Below are 7255 nucleotides of genomic sequence, written 5' to 3'. Positions count from 1 at the left end.
CACATGATCTTCAGAAATCATTCTAATATGCTGATTTATTATTAGAATTACAAACTGTGATACTTTTTTCAGGATTCTTTGATGAATAAAAAGTTAAAAGAAGAGCATTTATTTAAAATATAAATATTTTATAACTATATACACTAGCGTTCAAAAGTTTGGGGTCAGTACATTTTTATTCTTTCTTTTTTTTTTTTAAAGAAATTCAAACTTTTATTCAGCAAGGATGTGTTAAATTGATAAGAAGTGACAGCAAAGATTTATATTGTTAGAAAAGATTTATATTTTGAATAAATGCTGTTCTTTTCAACTTTTTATTCATCAAAGAATCCTGAAAAAAGTATCACAGTTTCCCAAAAAATATTGTGCAGCACAACTGTTGATAATTCTAATAATAAATCAGCATATTAGAATGATTTCTGAAGATCATGTGCCACTTTATACTGGAGTAATGATGATGGAAATACAGCTGCGCATCACAGAAATAAATTATATTTTAAAGGATATTAAAATAGAAACCATTATTTTATATTGTAATAACATTTTTCAAGATTACTGTTAGTTTCTGTATTTTTACAAGTCTTACTGATCCACATTTGACTGGTAGAGTGTATATATATATATATATATATATACACAACTATAGAACCAAATTACTAACAAAAGACTGTAAGATCCGTATAAAGATCCAAATTGAATAATGTTGTACCTGCCAGACTTGTGGGCTCCTCCATCCACTCGTGTCGTTTCTCTCCGTAATCTGTGAGGAACAAAAAGAGAATGAAATAAAGTTCTGCTGAATCAACAGGATCCGCAGGCCTTTCTCCCGCATTTCTGCACTGATTCAGTGAAGCGGATGTAAACTTGATCGCATGTGTTCAGAGCTGAGAGTACTGCACTCGTATTGCTCACGTTTGACTAAATATTGAACAAGCGAGCACACAAACGCACAGGTGTCGCACTTCATCTGTGATATTGATCATTTGCGAGGCTGTTTCTTCAGTGTTTGCTTTAGTGCAGCAGACATTTGTACTTTTAAATCTCTTCCAGCTTGTGTTGAACAGAATAATTCCCGACCGTGCATCACATACATCTGAGCTGTTTTAAACCATCATCCTCATCATTATGTGCAGATGACAGCTGAGCCGCAGAAGAAGCCGTGATGTTTGATGTGATGTTGCTGGTTGCGGCCGCTCACAGGCAGCTGGTTAATAAAACGCTCAGCAGAAACCCTCTCTGTTCTCCAGAGCAAAGCAGCAGTGTGTCTCCTCCAACACTCGTCTGACTGATGTCTGTTACTGGCATGAAACCGTGCAGGGAGATAAAGGATCGTTATCGTTATAACTTTCTTTGTTCTATGCGCTGTTTCATGATGGGAGAAACTACAACTCTATTAGAAAAGCGAGGCATCGTTTCCCATAAGAGCTGATTTCATTCCTTTGCACTCGACAGGCCGTGTTCACAACAGCAGTATTACCTGCTTTGCTTGTAGGGCTCCTGTCTGGGACCTCTTCTGTGGGCCGATCTTCCGGCGGCACCCAGCAGATAGACGCAGATGAACACAAACACAGTCTCCAGCTGCATGGTGCTCATATCCCTGTTCATTGTTCACATCCTCGACGCTCTGCAGCCCAAACGAACACGGACATCTGTCCCGTTAACATCACACAGCTTAATCTCCACACTGGGAAAAGCAATTTGGACTAAACCCATAAATCCTTGAGCGTCAGATGGCACAGATTTGATCCCTCCAGTGGTGGATGCGCTCTGCTCGTGATGCACCGCCTCAAACCAATTCTCCTAATGATACTGTGCTCTGCATGTCTCTGGCGAGGTCAGTCGTGAGGATGCTGCGCAGACAGACAGATGCTGCTGACGAGAGAGACACTCGAGCTCCTTCTGCCTGCTGGCCTCATGCAGTCTGTGCACATCTGCGTCTGAACAACACAGCTGACACGTTCCCTCCACATAGACTGTGTGTCTCAATAAAACACTTTTTTCTGATAAAAGAAAGGAAGGATATTTTTGTCATTGCATTGAACATCACATTCCCAAATCTCTGGGTAAATGGGTAACTATAAATTACATCCAGTAATTGCAAGGACTGATGCATGGCAGGCAGAAGAAAACAATGGCAGGACAGTTGCTGTGCAATTATAAAATGAAAAAGCATGTGATAATTCTGAGCATCATCACAGAGAAGAGTAAGGGAAGAGTCACTGAGTAGATTCAGCTCGAGAGCGCTCCTCTTCCTCAACAAAGCCATTTCATGAGATGAGAAACCTTGTATAGCAGTCTCACTAAATTAATCAAGCAGTGGCATCTACGCTAATGTTCGTTTTTTGTTTTCTTTCTGACCCGTGGGATTCTGGTCCCGGACCCTTCGGGGTCCCGCCTCAGTCCAGCCGGATGTTCTGGTGCTGTGCTATATGTCTGACGAGCACAATCACAACCTGCCAAGAGACTGTCATAACTCAACAATTAACTGTTCAGTGTAGGCTGGTTTCTCCAAAAGCTTATCTATCTATCACCAAACTGAGGTTTTTCCTTGTCGCAGTCACCTTTGTCTTGCTCACTGGGGGTGTCATGACACGCATTCGTTTGTTATTTTTTAGCACCATCTTGTGGCAGTTTGGTGTAACAACAAAGAACATTAATAATTGTTAGCTATTTTCTTAGTGGTTGATTTAGACCATGTGACTCTTGGGTTAGAGGTTAACCAGGAAATAATCGCAGTGTTCCAGATTTTCTCCATGCGGTTGTCCAAGAAGTTCTTTACACTATTTCCTTTGCGTTTTGTGCCTTGGAAAGGCTTTGCCTATAATGTATTGAAGCTGGAGCAGCCAGTGAAGAAACAAGTGAAAAGCCCAGTCTATACTCACAAGACAGAAGTCTTATCAGGTGCTGCGTTTCAGTCATGCAGTGGTGGTGAATTGCGCTCAAGTGGAAAATTAGAGGATGTGGATAAAACCTGCCCGATTCATAAGAAGCCACACCCTCTCAACCATTGCAGAGGTTTTAGGAGTAAACCTTTAGACAAGCGCAAGGCCTTCCTAAAAGAGAAATGGGTTTGTTACAGGTTTTACAAAAAAAGAAAAGAATAAGAAATGGAAGAGGAAAGAACCTAACAGTAAAACTTTCAACTTTACTCCTGCGTCTGCCCCTTTTCTGACTTCTGACTGTTAGATATCTGACAGTGTTGCGTAGATGGAACACGCATCTAGGACAGAATAGGGGGGCTAAAGCACTAAAAAAGAATTATGGATTTACACCACAAAATAAATAATTATTTATCACATACAGTGGAGATCAAAATTAGAGAACAACCTACAATTTCTAAACTTCAAGCCAAGGTCACGGCTTAGTCCTATTTGAAGTACAGGAGCAGAAGGGGAGTTTTTTAAGCATATTTCATAAATTAATTGTATTCTGAAGCACAGTATAAAATAAAATGGATTTGCTCACCAGTTCAGCGTTGAACAGGGTAGGGATCTGTCTCGGCACGTGTAAGAGAAGTCGAACTCTGCAGTGACCAAACCTCTCATCAGAAGAAATAATCAAAAGGCTAGACTCATCTTTGCTGAGGAGCATGTTGTGTGGAGAGAGGAGAACTGCTCCAGAGTTCACGTTAGAGATGAGAGCAAGTTTAATTTATTTGGGTCTGATGGGAAACATTTTGTTCAGCGTGAAACTGGGGAAAGACTGAAGCCCGAGTGCGTAAAGAAGTCAGTGAAAGGTGGAGGTGGCAGTGTCATGGTCATGAGTTGGGTCTCTTACACAGATACATGGCAGGTGAATGCAAATATTCATCAGAAACATGCAGTTCCTTCCCTGCAAGCATCTCCCAATCAGCCTGCGGTTTTCATGCAAGACAAAGCTCCCGTCACACTGCAAAACAGATAAAGCAGTTCCTTGAAGCTGAAAACACTGAAATAATGAAATGGCCGGCCCAGAGTCTCAACAAAGTTCTGGCTGAGAAACCTCCTACAGTTACTGAACTATGGAAGAGAGTGGAAGAAGAGTGGACCGAGATCACAGCAGCGCAGTGAGAAACTAGTGAAGTCCTGCAGATGTGCTGAAGCCACTCAAAAAAAGGTTTGAAGCGATGTGTATGTGAAAAGCACTATACAATTAAACCTAACTTAACTTGATCAGGAATTGAGGAAGGGAGATAAGATCACAACACCAGCTCTGATTTTCTCATTTTCTGACCAATGGCATTCAAAGCCAAACCTTCATGTATTTACATTTTATGTTGATTGTTCATGGAAGTGTGTTTCTGCTACCTTTCAATGTATGGATTTACCAAGTTTATTGAATTGTGCTTATTCTAATTTGATGTTATTGTATGCTTTGTTTCGGACCACACACAAAACACCACTGTACTTGTTTGCACTTATGTGCTCACGCTTTAGTGAAACTTTGATGTGGTGAAAATAAAGCATTTAAGAACTTCCAAGCTGCTTCTCCATGTCTCTAACCAGATAACTGTGGTGAACTAGTCCCCCACTGGCAACCCCAAACCAGTTTTCTTTGAACAGACCCTAAGATATGGAGGAGGTTTTTGGAACAACATCTTGTCCATGACACCAGCATCTGCATGTTTTTCTGGGCAGGTTTGAATCCACAGATAAAAGCACATCCAGACCAGAGACGACTCTCGAGGGACATTCATGGAGTACCTCGACTGGTTCCTGCTTCATTGCGTATCCCCTTGCAATCCGTGAGATAGAGGAGGATCACAACACTCTGCCTGCAGCACAGACTTCCAGTCCATCATCTGCACCTCATCCCTCCACCCCTTCTGCTACGTCAGGCTCCTCCTTCCCTCTGGCTCCACCTTGGTCCTCAGTCGCTCCAGCTCTGCCTCAGTCCTCAGACACCCGGGCTCCATCTTGTCTGCTCTTCGCTGTGACACCGCCCTGCCCTCCAGGACTTTTGGTGTCTCCCAGCCTCTGCAGTTCTTGAGAAAACCAAGAGACAAGGGAGCAGAACTGAGAACATGGATGATACGTCCAACAGTGGATAAACAACAGACAATGAACACTGGGAACACAAGGGTTTATATTCACAGGGGTGAAGAAGACACAGCTGAAAACAAATCAAACTAATCACAGGGGAAACAGGAACCATGAAAAACTAGTTTAACAGAGGTCCTCCTTTAAGGAGCGGATTCTAGATGCTCCACAAAAATGCAAATAGCAATATAAAACAAACAGTCCAGGAGGGTGGTGGAGCAGAAGAAGACAAGGGGGATAGTAGGGATGGTAGGCCTGGAGACCTTGGGGGACCCGGCAGAGCAGAGGATAACCAGGGTGGCACCGGTGGAGCTGAAGAACTCCAGGGAAGCGCAGACAGAGCACATGGAGATGGAGAACACGAGGGTGGTGCCAACGTTGCAGACAAAGCCAGAGATGTAGATGTGACATGGCAATATTGAAATGTCATCTCCTGTTAAGCAAATGTCGGCTGAGACGTGTCCTGACATAACCAAGGACTATGATGGTTTTCTTTTTTTATTATTTTAATGCAGGGGTTCCCAACCACATTCCTGGAGCACCCCCCCCTCAGCACTGCAAGTTTTCCATGTCTCCTTAATCAAACACACCTGATTCAGATCATCAGCTCATTAGTAGAGACTCCCAAGACCTGAAATGGGTGTGTCAGACAAAGGAGAGATGCAAAATGTGCAGTGTTGGGGGGGCTCCAGGAAGTTTTTACGTACCTTGAGGTTCACCTATAATGTTGTGTGACAGATCGGCTGCTTCCCCCCTAATTATCATCATCACCACGCCCCTTAATCACCGCTCTTCACCAGGTTCCCGACAGGAGTGGGTGTGTGAGAGAGGAGGGGCACAGAAACAACCAGGGTTGGCGGTGTGTGATGTGGCACACCTGAATTAAATGAAGCCTTGTCACTACCGCTGTTAAACGGTCTCCTCGAGAGACCCACTTCTTCCCCCGTGCACGCTGGTGTCCTCCTGGGACTCCTCGTGCCACCAGAGATGCGAGCTGCCGGACCGGAATGGAGACACACCTGTGAAGCTGCCGATGGGCTAGGATGCCGGGCCAATAATCCCCTCAAGCGCCTGTGAAGAAGCTGCTGCTCTTTGCACCCTGGAGCGCCACCGGACTCCGCCCCTTACCTGGACTCCTCCTTTCTGAACACTGCCCTTCCTTCACGACTCCCCAGCACATCGAGAACACCAGACCCCTGATTATTTTGGACACTCCTTCCCCTTTGGACAATTTATTATCCGTTTTGGGCTTTTTATGTTTATTTTCTGTTAAATAAAATCCTCTCCAAGGCCTGACGCCACACCCACTGTGTCTGCCGTTTGCTCCTCCCACCACAGTTGGTAAAGGTTTTTAAACAGTTATTTTCTACCTTCATTCTGACCCAGAAACGGGTCTTCAAATTGCAACTGTTTCCAACATTGATAATAAATCAGTATATTAGAATGATTTCTGAAGGATCATGTGACACTAAAGACTGAAGTAATGATGTTGACAATTCAGCTTCGCGTCACTGAAATAAATGAAAATTTTAATTATTACTTAAATTAGTAATACAATTATTATTACATTCTTTTAAATTGTAATAATATTTCACAATATTACAGTTTTTTCTGTAATTTTGTTTAAAGCTGCAGTCCGTAAGTTTTGCCTCTTTGTCGCCATCTTTGTTTGAAAACCTGCAATTGCAGCTGTGTGAGGAATTATCTTCCTTGCGTGGGTTGTGCTCCGGCTCGGCTCCAGCGTGGATGAATCCAATGTTTTGAGGAGTGTGTGTGGCTGTCAGTCACCGCACCGGTGTGGATATTTACTGTACTTCACAATCACAGATTCTAGCCTACGTCTTGGAATATATGACCCAAATATGAATTTTCACCGTATATTGTCATCTGAACAAGTAAGTAACATTAAAAAAAAAGTAACAGAAAAAAACATTACAATAAATCTCGCTACCAATGGTGATTAAATCTAATGATCGATTAGCTCTAATCACATCAATCCGTGCAAATTATTATTTATTCTCAGATTATTAATGTTAACAACATCAGCACTGCGTGACTATGTGTGTATTAGCGTGTCGATTTCAATTTCTGTACAGTTTAATCTAATTGTCATACAATTCGAATTTCATATTAAGAAATTATTTTAACCCAAAAAGCAAATTATGCTTCCTTCGAACTGGTTTTCTTTAAAATACAAATCTTTGTAATCCCAGGCTATCCATAATCAGAAGCACATT

The 7255-nt window shown here is 42.4% G+C and overlaps 1 pseudogene; it reads right to left on the bottom strand.

Moving 5' to 3' along the window:
- Positions 1–1898, bottom strand: part of LOC107698616 (gamma-aminobutyric acid receptor subunit rho-1-like) — a 15745-nt pseudogene extending 13847 nt beyond the window's left edge.
- Between the last annotated feature and the right edge of the window lie 5357 nt (positions 1899–7255).

Source organism: Sinocyclocheilus anshuiensis, unplaced genomic scaffold (genome assembly GCF_001515605.1).
Source record: "Sinocyclocheilus anshuiensis isolate Anshui unplaced genomic scaffold, SAMN03320099.WGS_v1.1 scaffold2684, whole genome shotgun sequence".
Classification (NCBI taxonomy): domain Eukaryota; kingdom Metazoa; phylum Chordata; class Actinopteri; order Cypriniformes; family Cyprinidae; genus Sinocyclocheilus; species Sinocyclocheilus anshuiensis.
This window is presented reverse-complemented; position numbering and strand designations above follow the sequence as displayed.